Source organism: Leiobunum rupestre, chromosome 1 (genome assembly GCF_980474605.1).
Source record: "Leiobunum rupestre chromosome 1, qqLeiRupe1.1.hap1, whole genome shotgun sequence".
Classification (NCBI taxonomy): domain Eukaryota; kingdom Metazoa; phylum Arthropoda; class Arachnida; order Opiliones; family Sclerosomatidae; genus Leiobunum; species Leiobunum rupestre.
The window spans coordinates 8,984,049-8,998,704 of record NC_143384.1 but is presented as its reverse complement, the minus strand read 5'-3'; the positions used below and the strand labels follow the sequence as shown (position 1 = coordinate 8,998,704).

Genomic DNA, 14,656 nt, shown 5'->3' with positions numbered 1-14,656 from the left:
CAATTGGTTTGCGCGCGGTACTTATACAGCAGTACAGCCAAGAAAGGCCGATTTTGTGAGTTTGAGCCTCACCTGGGGAGGAGTAATTTTTCGATTTTGTAACCTTTTGTTCTTGTCGTGCAAAATACAGTTATGTATATGATACAATCTCCTGTGGCGCAATTGGTTAGCGCGCGGTACTTTTACAATAGTACAGCCGAGAAATGCCGAGTATGTGAGTTCAAGCCTCACCTGGGGAAAAGTACATTTTCGATTTTGTAACCTTTTCTTCTTGTGGTACAAAATAAAGTAAGCTAGGCGATTCAATCCCCTGTGGCAAAATGTGTTAGCGCGCGGTACTTATACAGCAGTACAGCCTAGAAATGCCGAGGTTGTGTTTTCGAGCCTCACCTTAGGAAAAGTACATTTTCGATTTTGTAACCTTTTCTTCTTGTGGTACAAAATAAAGTAAGCTAGGCGATTCAATCCCCTGTAGCGCGAATGGTTAGCGCGTGGTACTTAAACAGCAGTACAGCCTAGAAATGCCGATGTTGTGTTTTCGAGCCTCACCTGGGGAAGAGTGCCTTTTCGATTTTGTAACCTTTTCTTCTTGTCGTGCAAAATACAAATATCTACTTGTTACAATCCCCTGTGGCACAATTGGTTAGCGCGCGGTATTTATACAGAAGTCCAGCCGAGAAATGCCGAGGCTGTGAGTTCGAGTCTCAACTGGGAAAAGTACCTTTTCGATTTTGTAACCTTAACTTCTTGTGGAACAAAATACAGTTCTCAATTTGATACAATCCCCTGTAGCGCAATAGGCTAGCGCGCGGTATTTATACAGCAGTACAGCCGAGAAATGCCGAGTTTGTGAGTTCGAGCCTCACCTGGGAAAGAGTAATTTTTTTATTTTGTAAACTTTTCTTATTGTGCAACAAAATACCGTTATCTATATGATACAATCCCCTGTAGCGCAATTGGCTAGCGCGCGGTACTTATACAGCAGTCCAGCCGAGAAATGCCGAGGCTGTGATTTCGAGTCTCACCTGGGGAAAAGTACCTTTTCGATTTTGTAACCTTTTCTTCTTGTCGTGATAAATACAGTTATCTATGTGATAGAATCTCCTGTGGCGCAATTGTTTAGCGCGCGGTACTTTTACAATAGTACAGCCGAGAAATGCCGAGGTTGTGAGTTCGAGCCTCACCCGGGGAAAAGTGCCTTTTCGATTTTGTAACCTTTTCTTCTTGTCGTGCAAAATACAGTTATCTAATCGATACAATCCCCTGTGGCGCAATTGGTTAGCGCGGTACTTATACAGCAGTACAGTCGAGAAATGCCGAGGTTGTGAATTCGAGCCTCACAAGGGGAAAAGTGCCTTTTCGATTTTGTAACCTTTTCTTCTTGTCGTGCAAAATACAGTTATCTAATCGATACAATCCCCTGTGGCGCAATTGGTTAGCGCGCGGTACTTATACAGCAGTACAGCCGAGAAATGCCGAGCTTGTAAGTTCGAGACTCACCTGGGGAAAAGTACCTTTTTAATTTTGTAACCTATTCTTCTTGTCGTGCAAAATACAGTTTACTCATCGATACAATCCCCTGTGGCGCAATTAGTTAGCGCGCGGTACTTATACAGCAGTACAGCCGAGAAATGCTGAGGTTGTGAGTTCGAGCCTCACCTAGGGAAGAGTAATTTTTCGATATTGTAACCTTTTCTTATTGTGGAACAAAATGCAGTTATCTATAAGATACAATACCCTGTAGCGCAATTAGTTAGCGCGCGGTACTTATACAGCAGTACAGCCGAGAAATGCTGAGGTTGTGAGTTCGAGCCTCAACTGGGGAAGAGTTATTTTTCGATTTTGTAACCTTTTCTTCTTGTTGTGCAAAATACAGTTATCCAGTTGACACAATCCCCTGTGGCGCAATTGGTAAGCGCGCGGTACTTATACAGCAGTACAGCCGAGAAATGCCGAGGTTGTAAGTTCGAGACTCACCTGGGGAAGAGTAACTTTTCGATTTTGTAACCTTTTCTTATTGTGGAACAAAATGCAGTTATCTATAAGATACAATACCCTGTAGCGCAATTGGCTAGCGCGCGGTACTAATACAGCAGTACAGCCAAGAAATGCCGAGGTTGTGAGTTCGAGTCTCACCTGGGGAAAAGTACCTTTTCGATTTTGTAACCTTTTCTTCTTGTCGTGATAAATACAGTTATCTATGTGATAGAATCTCCTGTGGCGCAATTGTTTAGCGCGCGGTACTTTTACAATAGTACAGCCGAGAAATGCCGAGGTTGTGAGTTCGAGCCTCACCCGGGGAAAAGTGCCTTTTCGATTTTGTAACCTTTTCTTCTTGTCGTGCAAAATACAGTTATCTAATCGATACAATCCCCTGTGGCGCAATTGGTTAACGCGGTACTTATACAGCAGTACAGTCGAGAAATGCCGAGGTTGTGAGTTCGAGCCTCACCCGGGGAAAAGTGCCTTTTCGATTTTGTAACCTTTTCTTCTTGTCGTGCAAAATACAGTTATCTAATCGATACAATCCCCTGTGGCGCAATTGGTTAGCGCGCGGTACTTATACAGCAGTACAGTCGAGAAATGCCGAGGTTGTGAGTTCGAGTCTCACCTGGGGAAAAGTACCTTTTCGATTTTGTAACCTTTTCTTCTTGTCGTGATAAATACAGTTATCTATGTGATAGAATCTCCTGTGGCGCAATTGTTTAGCGCGCGGTACTTTTACAATAGTACAGCCGAGAAATGCCGAGGTTGTGAGTTCGAGCCTCACCCGGGGAAAAGTGCCTTTTCGATTTTGTAACCTTTTCTTCTTGTCGTGCAAAATACAGTTATCTAATCGACACAATCCCCTGTGGCGCAATTGGTTAGCGCGGTACTTATACAGCAGTACAGTCGAGAAATGCCGAGGTTGTGAGTTCGAGCCTCACCCGGGGAAAAGTGCCTTTTCGATTTTGTAACCTTTTCTTCTTGTCGTGCAAAATACAGTTATCTAATCGATACAATCCCCTGTGGCGCAATTGGTTAGCGCGCGGTACTTATACAGCAGTACAGCCGAGAAATGCCGAGCTTGTAAGTTCGAGACTCACCTGGGGAAAAGTACCTTTTTAATTTTGTAACCTATTCTTCTTGTCGTGCAAAATACAGTTTACTCATCGATACAATCCCCTGTGGCGCAATTAGTTAGCGCGCGGTACTTATACAGCAGTACAGCCAAGAAATGCCGAGGTTGTGAGTTCGAGCCTCACCTGGGGAAAAGTTCCTTTTTGATTTTGTAACCTATTCTTCTTGTCGTGCAAAATACAGTTTACTCATCGATACAATCCCCTGTGGCGCAATTGGTTAGCGCGCGGTACTTATACAGCAGTACAGTCGAGAAATGCCGAGGTTGTGAGTTCGAGCCTCACCTGGGGAAGAGTAATTTTTCGATTTTGTTACCTTTTCTTCTTGTCGTGCAAAATACAGTTATCCAGTTGACACAATCCCCTGTTGCGCAATTGGTAAGCGCGCGGTACTTATACAGCAGTACAGCCGAGAAATGCCGAGGTTGTGAGTTCGAGCCTCACCTTGGGGAGAATACCGTTTCGATTTTGTAACCTATTCTTCTTGTCGTACAAAATACAGTTATCTACTCGACACAATCCCCTGTGGCGCAATTGGTAAGGGCGCGGTACTTATACAGCAGTACAGCCGAGAATTGCCGAGGTTGAGAGTTCGAGCCTCCCCTTGGGGAGAATACCGTTTCGATTTTGTAACCTTTTCTTCTTGTCGTGATAATTACAGTTATCTATATGATACAATCTCCTGTGGCGCAATTGGTTAGCGCGCGGTACTTTTACAATAGTACAGTCGAGAAATGCCGAGGTTGTGAGTTCGAGCCTCACCTGGGGAAGAGTAATTTTTCGATTTTGTTACCTTTTCTTCCTGTCGTGCAAAATACAGTTATCCAGTTGACACAATCCCCTGTGGCGCAATTGGTAAGCGCGCGGTACTTATACAGCAGTACAGCCGAGAAATGCCGAGCTTGTAAGTTCGAGACTCACCTGGGGAAAAGTACCTTTTTAATTTTGTAACCTATTCTTCTTGTCGTGCAAAATACAGTTTACTCATCGATACAATCCCCTGTGGCGCAATTAGTTAGCGCGCGGTACTTATACAGCAGTACAGCCGAGAAATGCTGAGGTTGTGAGTTCGAGCCTCAACTGGGGAAGAGTAATTTTTCGATTTTGTAACCTTTTCTTATTGTGGAACAAAATGCAGTTATCTATAAGATACAATACCCTGTAGCGCAATTCGCTAGCGCGCGGTACTAATACAGCAGTACAGCCAAGAAATGCCGAGGTTGTGAGTTCGAGCCTCACCTGGGGAAAAGTACCTTTTTGATTTTGTAACCTATTCTTCTTGTCGTGCAAAATACAGTTTACTCATCGATACATTCCCCTGTGGCGCAATTAGTTAGCGCGCGGTACTTATACAGCAGTACAGCCGAGAAATGCTGAGGTTGTGAGTTCGAGCCTCAACTGGGGAAGAGTTATTTTTCGATTTTGTAACCTTTTCTTCTTGTTGTGCAAAATACAGTTATCCAGTTGACACAATCCCCTGTGGCGCAATTGGTAAGCGCGCGGTACTTATACAGCAGTACAGCCGAGAAATGCCGAGGTTGTAAGTTCGAGACTCACCTGGGGAAGAGTAATTTTTCGATTTTGTAACCTTTTCTTATTGTGGAACAAAATGCAGTTATCTGTAAGATACAATACCCTGTAGCGCAATTGGCTAGCGCGCGGTACTAATACAGCAGTACAGCCAAGAAATGCCGAGGTTGTGAGTTCGAGCCTCACCTGGGGAAAAGTTCCTTTTTGATTTTGTAACCTATTCTTCTTGTCGTGCAAAATACAGTTTACTCATCGATACAATCCCCTGTGGCGCAATTGGTTAGCGCGCGGTACTTATACAGCAGTACAGTCGAGAAATGCCGAGGTTGTGAGTTCGAGCCTCACCTGGGGAAGAGTAATTTTTCGATTTTGTTACCTTTTCTTCTTGTCGTGCAAAATACAGTTATCCAGTTGACACAATCCCCTGTTGCGCAATTGGTAAGCGCGCGGTACTTATACAGCAGTACAGCCGAGAAATGCCGAGGTTGTGAGTTCGAGCCTCACCTTGGGGAGAATACCGTTTCGATTTTGTAACCTTTTCTTCTTGTCGTACAAAATACAGTTATCTACTCGACACAATCCCCTGTGGCGCAATTGGTAAGCGCGCGGTACTTATACAGCAGTACAGCCGAGAAATGCCGAGGTTGTGAGTTCGAGCCTCACCTTGGGGAGAATACCGTTTCGATTTTGTAACCTTTTCTTCTTGTCGTACAAAATACAGTTATCTACTCGACACAATCCCCTGTGGCGCAATTGGTAAGCGCGCGGTACTTATACAGCAGTACAGCCGAGAATTGCCGAGGTTGTGAGTTCGAGCCTCCCCTTGGGGAGAATACCGTTTCGATTTTGTAACCTTTTCTTCTTGTCGTGATAATTACAGTTATCTAAATGATACAATCTCCTGTGGCGCAATTGGTTAGCGCGCGGTACTTTTACAATAGTACAGTCGAGAAACGCCGAGGTTGTGAGTTCGAGCCTCACCTGGGGAAGAGTAATTTTTCGATTTTGTTACCTTTTCTTCCTGTCGTGCAAAATACAGTTATCTAGTTGATACAATCCCCTGTGGCGCAATTGGTTAGCGCGCGGTACTTATACAGCAGTACAGCCGAGAAAAGCCGAGGTTGTGAGTTCAAACCTCACCTGGGGAAAAGTACCTTTTCGATTTTGTAACCTTTTCTTCTTGTCATGCAAAATACAGTTTACGTATCGATACAATTCCCTGTAGCGCAATTAGTTAGCGCGCGGTACTTATATAGCAGTACAGCCGAGAAATGCTGAGGTTGTGAGTTCGAGCCTCACCTGGGGAAGAGTAATTTTTCGATTTTGTAACCTTTTCTTATTGTCGTGCAAAATACAGTTATCCAGTTGACACAATCCCCTGTGGCGCAATTGGTAAGCGCGCGGTACTTATACAGCAGTACAGCCGAGAAATGCCGAGGTTGTGAGTTCGAGCCTCACCTTGGGGAGAATACCGTTTCGATTTTGTAACCTTTTCTTCTTGTCGTACAAAATACAGTTATCTACTCGATACAATCCCCTGTGGCGCAATTGGTAAGCGCGCGGTACTTATACAGCAGTACAGCCGAGAAATGCCGAGGTTGTGAGATCGAGCCTCACCTGGGAAAGAGTAATTTTTCGATTTTGTAAACTTTTCTTATTGTGGAACAAAATACCGTTATCTATTTGATACAATCCCCTGAAGCGCAATTGGCTAGCGCGCGGTACTTATACAGCAGTACAGTCGAGAAAGGCCGAGGTTGTGAGTTCGAGCCTCACCTGGGGAAAACCTTTTCGATTTTGTAACCTTTTCTTCTTGTCGTACAAAATACAGTTATGTACCCGATACAATCCCCTGTGGCGCAATTGGTTAGCGCGCGGTACTTATACAGCAGTACAGTCGAGAAATGCCGAGGTTGTGAGTTCGAGCCTCACCTGGGGAAGAGTAATTTTTCGATTTTGTAACCTTTTCTTCTTGTCGTGCAAAATACAGTTATCTAGTTGAAACAATCCCCTGTGGCGCAATTGGTAAGCGCGCGGTACTTATACAGCAGTACAGCCGAGAAATGCCGAGGTTGTGAGTTCGAGCCTCACCTTGGGAAAAGTACCTTTTCGATTTTGTAACCTTTTCTTCTTGTCGTGCAAAATACAGTTACCTACTTAATACAATCTCCTGTGGCGCAATTGGTTAGCGCGCGGTACTAATACAGCAGTACAGCCGAGAAATGCTGAGGTTGTGAGTTCGAGCCTCACCTGGGGAAAAGTACCTTTTCGATTTTGTAACATTTTCTTCTTGTCGTACAAAATACAGTTATCTACTCGATACAATCCCCTGTGGCGCAATTGGTAAGGGCGCGGTACTTATACAGCAGTACAGCCGAGAATTGCCGAGGTTGTGAGTTCGAGCCTCCCCTTGGGGAGAATACCGTTTCGATTTTGTAACCTTTTCTTCTTGTCGTGATAATTACAGTTATCTATATGAGACAATCTCCTGTGGCGCAATTGGTTAGCGCTCGGTACTTTTACAATAGTACAGCCGAGAAATGCCGAGGTTGTGAGTTCGAGCCTCACCCGGGGAAAAGTGCCTTTTCGATTTTGTAACCTTTTCTTCTTGTCGTGCAAAATACACTTACCTACTTGATACAATCCCCTGTGGCGCAATTGGTTAGCGCGTGGTACTTATACAGCAGTACAGCCGAGAAATGCCGAGGATGTGAGTTCGAGCCTCACCCGGGGAAAAGTGCTTTTTCGATTTTGTAACCTTTTCTTCATGTCGTGCAAAATACAGTTATCAGCTTGATACAATCCCCTGTGGCGCAATTGGTTAGTGCGCGGTACTTCTACAGCAGTACAAACGAGAAATGCCGAGGTTGTGAGTTCGAGCCTCACCTGGGGAAAAGTACTTTTTCGATTTTGTAACCTTTTCTTCTTATCGTGCAAAATACAGTTCACTACTTGATACAATCCCCTGTGGCGCAATTGGCTAGCGCGCGGTACTTAAACAGCAGTACAGCCGAGAAATGCTGAGGTTGTGAGTTCGAGCCTCACCTGGGGAAAAGTACCTTTTCGATTTTGTAACCTTTTCTTCTTGTCGTACAAAATACAGTTATTTACTCGATACAATCCCCTGTGGCGCAATTGGTTAGCGCGTGGTACTTATACGGCAGTACAGCCGAGAAATGCTGAGGTTGTGAGTTCGAGCCTCCCCTTGGGGAGAATACCGTTTCGATTTTGTAACCTTTTCTTCTTGTCGTGATAAATACAGTTATCTATATGATACAATCTCCTGTGGCGCAATTGGTTAGCGCGCGGTACCTCAGCAGTACAGCCGAGAAATGCCGAGGTTGTGAGTTCGAGCCTCACCTGGGGAAAAGTACCTTTTCGATTTTGTAACCTTTTCTTTTTGTCGTGCAAAATACACTTACCTACTTGATACAATCCCCTGTGACGCAATTGGTTAGCGCGTGGTACTTATACAGCAGTACAGCCGAGAAATGCCGAGGTTGTGAGTTCGAGCCTCACCCGGGGAAAAGTGCTTTTTCGATTTTGTAACCTTTTCTTCATGTCGTGCAAAATACAGTTATCAGCTTGATACAATCCCCTGTGGCGCAATTGGTTAGTGCGCGGTACTTCTACAGCAGTACAAACGAGAAATGCCGAGGTTGTGAGTTCGAGCCTCACCTGGAGAAAAGTACCTTTTCGATTTTGTAACCTTTTCTTCTTGTCGTAAAAAAAAAAATATTTATTCGATACAATCCCCTGTGGCGCAATTGGTTAGCGCGTGGTACTTATACGGCAGTACAGCCGAGAAATGCTGAGTTTGTGAGTTCGAGCCTCCCCTTGGGGAGAATACCGTTTCGATTTTGTAACCTTTTCTTCTTGTCGTGATAAATACAGTTATCTATATGATACAATCTCCTGTGACGCAATTGGTTAGCGCGCGGTACTTCAGCAGTACAGCCGAGAAATGCCGAGGTTGTGAGTTCGAGCCTCACCTGGGGAAAAGTACCTTTTCGATTTTGTAACCTTTTCTTCTTGTCGTGCAAAATACACTTACCTACTTGATAAAATCCCCTGTGGCGCAATTGGTTAGCGCGTGGTACTTATACAGCAGTACAGCCGAGAAATGCCGAGGTTGTGAGTTCGAGCCTTACCTGGCGAAAAGAACTTTTTCGATTTTGTAACCTTTTCTTCTTGTCGTGCAAAATACAGTTCTCTACATGATACAATCCCCTGTGGCGCAATTGGCTAGCGCGCGGTACTTTTACAGCAGTACAGCCGAGAAATGCCGAGGATGTGAGTTCGAGCCTCACCTTGGGAAGAGTACCTTTTCGATTTTATAACCTTTTCTTCTTGTCGTACAAAATACAGTTATCTACTCGGTACAATCCCCTGTGGCGCAATTGGTAAGGGCGCGGTACTTATACAGCAGTACAGCCGAGAAGTGCCGAGGTTGTGAGTTCAAGCCTCCCCTTGGGGAGAATACCGTTTCGATTTTGTAACCTTTTCTTCTTGTCGTGATAAATACAGTTATGTATATGATACAATCTCCTGTGGCGCAATTGGTTAGCGCGCGGTACTTTTACAATAGTACAGCCGAGAAATGCCGAGTATGTGAGTTCGAGCCTCACCCGGGGAAAAGTGCTTTTTCGATTTTGTAACCTTTTCTTCATGTCGTGCAAAATACAGTTATCGGGTTGATACAATTCCCTGTGGCGCAATTGGTTAGTGCGCGGTACTTCTACAGCAGTACAAACGAGAAATGCCGAGGTTGTGAGTTCGAGCCTCACCTGGGGAAAAGTACTTTTTCGATTTTGTAACCTTTTCTTCTTATCGTGCAAAATAGAGTTCTCTACTTGATACAATCCCCTGTGGCGCAATTGGCTAGCGCGCGGTACTTATACAGCAGTACAGCCGAGAAATGCTGAGGTTGTGAGTTCGAGCCTCACCTGGGGAAAAGTACCTTTTCGATTTTGTAACCTTTTCTTCTTGTCGTACGAAATACAGTTATCTACTCGATACAATCCCCTGTGGCGCAATTGGTTAGCGCGTGGTACTTATACAGCAGTACAGCCGAGAAATGCTGAGGTTGTGAGTTCGAGCCTCACCTGGGGAAAATACCTTTTCGATTTTGTAACCTTTTCTTCTTGTCTTACAAAATACAGTTATCTACTCGATACAATCCCCTGTGGCGCAATTGGTAAGGGCGCGGTACTTATACAGCAGTACAGCCGAGAATTGCCGAGGTTGTGAGTTCGAGCCTCCCCTTGGGGAGAATACCGTTTTGATTTTGTAACCTTTTCTTCTTGTCGTGATAAATACAGTTATCTATATGATACAATCTCCTGTGGCGCGATTGGTTAGCGCGCGGTACTTTTACAATAGTACAGCCCAGAAATGACGAGTTTGTGAGTTCGAGCCTCACCTGGGAAAAAGTAACTTTTCGATTTTGTAACCTTTTCTTCTTGTCGTGCAAAAAACAGTTATCTAATCGATACAATCTCCTGTGGCGCAATTGGTTAGCGCGCGGTACTTATACAGCAGTACATCCGAGAAATGCCGAGGTTGTGAGTTCGAGCCTCACCTGGGGAAGAGTAATTTTTCGATTTTGTAACCTTTTCTTCTTGTCGTGCAAAATACAGTTATCCAGTTTATACAATCCCCTGTGGCGCAATTGGTAAGCGCGCGGTACTTATACAGCAGTACAGCCGAAAAATGCCAAGGTTGTGGGTTCGAGCCTCACCTGGGGAAGAGTAATTTTTTGATTTTGTAACCTTTTCTTCTTGTCGTGCAAAATACAGTTATCTAGTTGATACAATCCCCCGTGGCGCAATTGGTTAGCGCGTCGTACTTATACAGCAGTACAGCCGAGAAATACCGAGATTGTGAGTTCGAGCCTCACCTGTGGAAGAGTAATTTATCGATTTTGTAACCTTATCTTATTGTGGAACAAACTACAGTTATCTAATTGATACAATCCCCTGTAGAGCAATTGGCTAGCGCGCGGTACTTTTACTGCAGTACAGCCGAGAAATGCCGAGGTTGTGAGTTCAAGCCTCAACTGGGGAAAAGTACCTTTTCGATTTTGTAACCTTTTCTTCTTGTCGTGCAAAATGCAGTTATCTATAAGATACAATACCCTGTAGTGCAATTGGCTAGCGCGCGGTACTTATACAGCAGTACAGCCAAGAAATGCCGAGGTTTTGAGTTCGAGCCTCACCTGGGGAAAAGTACCTTTTCGATTTTGTAACCTTTTCTTCTTGTCGTACAAAATACAGTTATCTACTCGATACAATCCCCTGTGGCGCAATTGGTTAGCGCGCGGTACTTATACAGCAGTACAGTCGAGAAATGCCGAGGTTGTGAGTTCGAGCCTCACCTGGGGAAGAGTAATTTTTCGATTTTGTTACCTTTTCTTCCTGTCGTGCAAAATACAGTTATCTAGCTGATACAATCCCCTGTGGCGCAATTGGTTAGCGCGCGGTACTTATACAGCAGTACAGCCGAGAAATGCCGAGGTTGTAAGTTCGAGACTCACCTGGGGAAGAGTAATTTTTCGATTTTGTAACCTTTTCTTATTGTGGAACAAAATGCAGTTATCTATAAGATACGATACCCTGTAGCGCAATTGGCTAGCGCGCGGTACTTATACAGCAGTACAGCCAAGAAATGCCGAGGTTTTGAGTTCGAGCCTCACCTGGGGAAAAGTACCTTTTCGATTTTGTAACCTTTTCTTCTTGTCGTACAAAATACAGTTATCTACTCGATACAATCCCCTGTGGCGCAATTGGTTAGTGCGCGGTACTTATACAGCAGTACAGTCGAGAAATGCCGAGGTTGTGAGTTCGAGCCTCACCTGGGGAAGAGTAATTTTTCGATTTTGTTACCTTTTCTTCCTGTCGTGCAAAATACAGTTATCTAGTTGATACAATCCCCTGTGGCGCAATTGGTTAGCGCGCGGTACTTATACAGCAGTACAGCCGAGAAAAGCCGAGGTTGTGAATTCAAACCTCACCTGGGGAAAAGTACATTTTCGATTTTGTAACCTTTTCTTCTTGTGGTACAAAATAAAGTAAGCTAGGCGATTCAATCCCCTGTGGCAAAATGTGTTAGTGCGCGGTACTTATACAGCAGTACAGCCTAGAAATGCCGAGGTTGTGTTTTCGAGCCTCACCTTAGGAAAAGTACATTTTCGATTTTGTAACCTTTTCTTCTTGTGGTACAAAATAAAGTAAGCTAGGCGATTCAATCCCCTGTGGCGCAATTGGTTAGCGCGTGGTACTTAAACAGCAGTACAGCCTAGAAATGCCGAGGTTGTGAGTTCGAGCCTCACCTGGGGAAGAGTAATTTTTCGATTTTGTTACCTTTTCTTCTTGTCGTGCAAAATACAGTTATCCAGTTGACACAATCCCCTGTTGCGCAATTGGTAAGCGCGCGGTACTTATACAGCAGTACAGCCGAGAAATGCCGAGGTTGTAAGTTCGAGACTCACCTGGGGAAGAGTAATTTTTCGATTTTGTAACCTTTTCTTATTGTGGAACAAAATGCAGTTATCTATAAGATACAATACCCTGTAGCGCAATTGGCTAGCGCGCGGTACTAATACAGCAGTACAGCCAAGAAATGCCGAGGTTGTGAGTTCGAGCCTCACCTGGGGAAAAGTTCCTTTTTGATTTTGTAACCTATTCTTCTTGTCGTGCAAAATACAGTTTACTCATCGATACAATCCCCTGTGGCGCAATTGGTTAGCGCGCGGTACTTATACAGCAGTACAGTCGAGAAATGCCGAGGTTGTGAGTTCGAGCCTCACCTGGGGAAGAGTAATTTTTCGATTTTGTTACCTTTTCTTCTTGTCGTGCAAAATACAGTTGTCCAGTTGACACAATCCCCTGTTGCGCAATTGGTAAGCGCGCGGTACTTATACAGCAGTACAGCCGAGAAATGCCGAGGTTGTGAGTTCGAGCCTCACCTTGGGGAGAATACCGTTTCGATTTTGTAACCTTTTCTTCTTGTCGTACAAAATACAGTTATCTACTCGACACAATCCCCTGTGGCGCAATTGGTAAGCGCGCGGTACTTATACAGCAGTACAGCCGAGAAATGCCGAGGTTGTGAGATCGAGCCTCACCTGGGAAAGAGTAATTTTTCGATTTTGTAAACTTTTCTTATTGTGGAACAAAATACCGTTATCTACTCGATACAATCCCCTAAGGCGCAATTGGTAAGGGCGCGGTACTTATACAGCAGTACAGCCGAGAATTGCCGAGGTTGTGAGTTCGAGCCTCCACTTGGGGAGAATACCGTTTCGATTTTGTAACCTTTTCTTCTTGTCGTGATAATTACAGTTATCTAAATGATACAATCTCCTGTGGCGCAATTGGTTAGCGCGCGGTACTTTTACAATAGTACAGTCGAGAAACGCCGAGGTTGTGAGTTCGAGCCTCACCTGGGGAAGAGTAATTTTTCGATTTTGTTACCTTTTCTTCCTGTCGTGCAAAATACAGTTATCTAGTTGATACAATCCCCTGTGGCGCAATTGGTTAGCGCGCGGTACTTATACAGCAGTACAGCCGAGAAAAGCCGAGGTTGTGAGTTCAAACCTCACCTGGGGAAAAGTACCTTTTCGATTTTGTAACCTTTTCTTCTTGTCATGCAAAATACAGTTTACGTATCGATACAATTCCCTGTAGCGCAATTAGTTAGCGCGCGGTACTTATATAGCAGTACAGCCGAGAAATGCTGAGGTTGTGAGTTCGAGCCTCACCTGGGGAAGAGTAATTTTTCGTTTTTGTAACCTTTTCTTATTGTCGTGCAAAATACAGTTATCCAGTTGACACAATCCCCTGTGGCGCAATTGGTAAGCGCGCGGTACTTATACAGCAGTACAGCCGAGAAATGCCGAGGTTGTGAGTTCGAGCCTCACCTTGGGGAGAATACCGTTTCGATTTTGTAACCTTTTCTTCTTGTCGTACAAAATACAGTTATCTACTCGATACAATCCCCTGTGGCGCAATTGGTAAGCGCGCGGTACTTATACAGCAGTACAGCCGAGAAATGCCGAGGTTGTGAGATCGAGCCTCACCAGGGAAAGAGTAATTTTTCGATTTTGTAAACTTTTCTTATTGTGGAACAAAATACCGTTATCTATTTGATACAATCCCCTGTAGCGCAATTGGCTAGCGCGCGGTACTTATACAGCAGTACAGTCGAGGAAGGCCGAGGTTGTGAGTTCGAGCCTCACCTGGGGAAAACCTTTTCGATTTTGTAACCTTTTCTTCTTGTCGTACAAAATACAGTTATGTACTCGATACAATCCCCTGTGGCGCAATTGGTTAGCGCGCGGTACTTATACAGCAGTACAGTCGAGTAATGCCGAGGTTGTGAGTTCGAGCCTCACCCGGGGAAAAGTGCTTTTTCGATTTTGTAACCTTTTCTTCATGTCGTGCAAAATACAGTTATCAGCTTGATACAATCCCCTGTGGCGCAATTGGTTAGTGCGCGGTACTTCTACAGCAGTACAAACGAGAAATGCCGAGGTTGTGAGTTCGAGCCTCACCTGGGGAAAAGTACCTTTTCGATTTTGTAACCTTTTCTTCTTGTCGTAAAAAATACAGTTATTTACTCGATACAATCCCCTGTGGCGCAATTGGTTAGCGCGTGGTACTTATACGGCAGTACAGCCGAGAAATGCTGAGTTTGTGAGTTCGAGCCTCCCCTTGGGGAGAATACCGTTTCGATTTTGTAACCTTTTCTTCTTGTCGTGATAAATACAGTTATCTATATGATACAATCTCCTGTGGCGCAATTGGTTAGCGCGCGGTACTTCAGCAGTACAGCCGAGAAATGCCGAGGTTGTGAGTTCGAGCCTCACCTGGGGAAGATTAATTTTTCGATTTTGTTACCTTTTCTTCCTGTCGTGCAAAATACAGTTATCTAGTTGATACAATCCCCTGTGGCGCAATTGGTTAGCGCGCGGTACTTATACAGCAGTACAGCCGAGAAATGCCGAG

At 44.5% G+C, this 14,656-nt stretch overlaps 19 non-coding genes across 19 annotated transcripts; all 19 read left to right on the top strand.

Annotated features, from left to right (window-relative positions):
• The first annotated feature begins 2,527 nt into the window (after positions 1-2,527).
• TRNAI-UAU (transfer RNA isoleucine (anticodon UAU)) lies at positions 2,528-2,619 on the top strand. Its single transcript is given in 2 exon segments — positions 2,528-2,565; positions 2,584-2,619. It is a non-coding gene; the product is annotated as a tRNA-Ile (tRNA).
• A 542-nt stretch (positions 2,620-3,161) lies between these two features.
• TRNAI-UAU (transfer RNA isoleucine (anticodon UAU)) lies at positions 3,162-3,253 on the top strand. Its single transcript is given in 2 exon segments — positions 3,162-3,199; positions 3,218-3,253. It is a non-coding gene; the product is annotated as a tRNA-Ile (tRNA).
• Positions 3,254-3,320: 67 nt separating this feature from the next.
• TRNAI-UAU (transfer RNA isoleucine (anticodon UAU)) lies at positions 3,321-3,412 on the top strand. Its single transcript is given in 2 exon segments — positions 3,321-3,358; positions 3,377-3,412. It is a non-coding gene; the product is annotated as a tRNA-Ile (tRNA).
• Positions 3,413-4,910: 1,498 nt separating this feature from the next.
• TRNAI-UAU (transfer RNA isoleucine (anticodon UAU)) lies at positions 4,911-5,002 on the top strand. Its single transcript is given in 2 exon segments — positions 4,911-4,948; positions 4,967-5,002. It is a non-coding gene; the product is annotated as a tRNA-Ile (tRNA).
• Positions 5,003-5,228: 226 nt separating this feature from the next.
• On the top strand, positions 5,229-5,321 carry TRNAI-UAU (transfer RNA isoleucine (anticodon UAU)). Its single transcript is given in 2 exon segments — positions 5,229-5,266; positions 5,285-5,321. It is a non-coding gene; the product is annotated as a tRNA-Ile (tRNA).
• A 702-nt stretch (positions 5,322-6,023) lies between these two features.
• On the top strand, positions 6,024-6,116 carry TRNAI-UAU (transfer RNA isoleucine (anticodon UAU)). The gene is given in 2 exon segments: positions 6,024-6,061; positions 6,080-6,116. It is a non-coding gene; the product is annotated as a tRNA-Ile (tRNA).
• A 381-nt stretch (positions 6,117-6,497) lies between these two features.
• On the top strand, positions 6,498-6,589 carry TRNAI-UAU (transfer RNA isoleucine (anticodon UAU)). Its single transcript is given in 2 exon segments — positions 6,498-6,535; positions 6,554-6,589. It is a non-coding gene; the product is annotated as a tRNA-Ile (tRNA).
• Positions 6,590-7,292: 703 nt separating this feature from the next.
• On the top strand, positions 7,293-7,384 carry TRNAI-UAU (transfer RNA isoleucine (anticodon UAU)). Its single transcript is given in 2 exon segments — positions 7,293-7,330; positions 7,349-7,384. It is a non-coding gene; the product is annotated as a tRNA-Ile (tRNA).
• Positions 7,385-7,451: 67 nt separating this feature from the next.
• On the top strand, positions 7,452-7,543 carry TRNAR-UCU (transfer RNA arginine (anticodon UCU)). The gene is given in 2 exon segments: positions 7,452-7,489; positions 7,508-7,543. It is a non-coding gene; the product is annotated as a tRNA-Arg (tRNA).
• Positions 7,544-9,670: 2,127 nt separating this feature from the next.
• Positions 9,671-9,762, top strand: TRNAI-UAU (transfer RNA isoleucine (anticodon UAU)). Its single transcript is given in 2 exon segments — positions 9,671-9,708; positions 9,727-9,762. It is a non-coding gene; the product is annotated as a tRNA-Ile (tRNA).
• Positions 9,763-10,146: 384 nt separating this feature from the next.
• Positions 10,147-10,238, top strand: TRNAI-UAU (transfer RNA isoleucine (anticodon UAU)). The gene is given in 2 exon segments: positions 10,147-10,184; positions 10,203-10,238. It is a non-coding gene; the product is annotated as a tRNA-Ile (tRNA).
• Positions 10,239-10,941: 703 nt separating this feature from the next.
• On the top strand, positions 10,942-11,033 carry TRNAI-UAU (transfer RNA isoleucine (anticodon UAU)). Its single transcript is given in 2 exon segments — positions 10,942-10,979; positions 10,998-11,033. It is a non-coding gene; the product is annotated as a tRNA-Ile (tRNA).
• Positions 11,034-11,418: 385 nt separating this feature from the next.
• On the top strand, positions 11,419-11,510 carry TRNAI-UAU (transfer RNA isoleucine (anticodon UAU)). Its single transcript is given in 2 exon segments — positions 11,419-11,456; positions 11,475-11,510. It is a non-coding gene; the product is annotated as a tRNA-Ile (tRNA).
• Positions 11,511-11,895: 385 nt separating this feature from the next.
• On the top strand, positions 11,896-11,987 carry TRNAL-UAA (transfer RNA leucine (anticodon UAA)). Its single transcript is given in 2 exon segments — positions 11,896-11,933; positions 11,952-11,987. It is a non-coding gene; the product is annotated as a tRNA-Leu (tRNA).
• A 385-nt stretch (positions 11,988-12,372) lies between these two features.
• On the top strand, positions 12,373-12,464 carry TRNAI-UAU (transfer RNA isoleucine (anticodon UAU)). Its single transcript is given in 2 exon segments — positions 12,373-12,410; positions 12,429-12,464. It is a non-coding gene; the product is annotated as a tRNA-Ile (tRNA).
• A 1,021-nt stretch (positions 12,465-13,485) lies between these two features.
• On the top strand, positions 13,486-13,578 carry TRNAI-UAU (transfer RNA isoleucine (anticodon UAU)). Its single transcript is given in 2 exon segments — positions 13,486-13,523; positions 13,542-13,578. It is a non-coding gene; the product is annotated as a tRNA-Ile (tRNA).
• Positions 13,579-13,644: 66 nt separating this feature from the next.
• Positions 13,645-13,736, top strand: TRNAI-UAU (transfer RNA isoleucine (anticodon UAU)). The gene is given in 2 exon segments: positions 13,645-13,682; positions 13,701-13,736. It is a non-coding gene; the product is annotated as a tRNA-Ile (tRNA).
• A 223-nt stretch (positions 13,737-13,959) lies between these two features.
• Positions 13,960-14,051, top strand: TRNAI-UAU (transfer RNA isoleucine (anticodon UAU)). The gene is given in 2 exon segments: positions 13,960-13,997; positions 14,016-14,051. It is a non-coding gene; the product is annotated as a tRNA-Ile (tRNA).
• Positions 14,052-14,118: 67 nt separating this feature from the next.
• TRNAR-UCU (transfer RNA arginine (anticodon UCU)) lies at positions 14,119-14,210 on the top strand. The gene is given in 2 exon segments: positions 14,119-14,156; positions 14,175-14,210. It is a non-coding gene; the product is annotated as a tRNA-Arg (tRNA).
• The last annotated feature ends 446 nt before the right edge of the window (positions 14,211-14,656 follow it).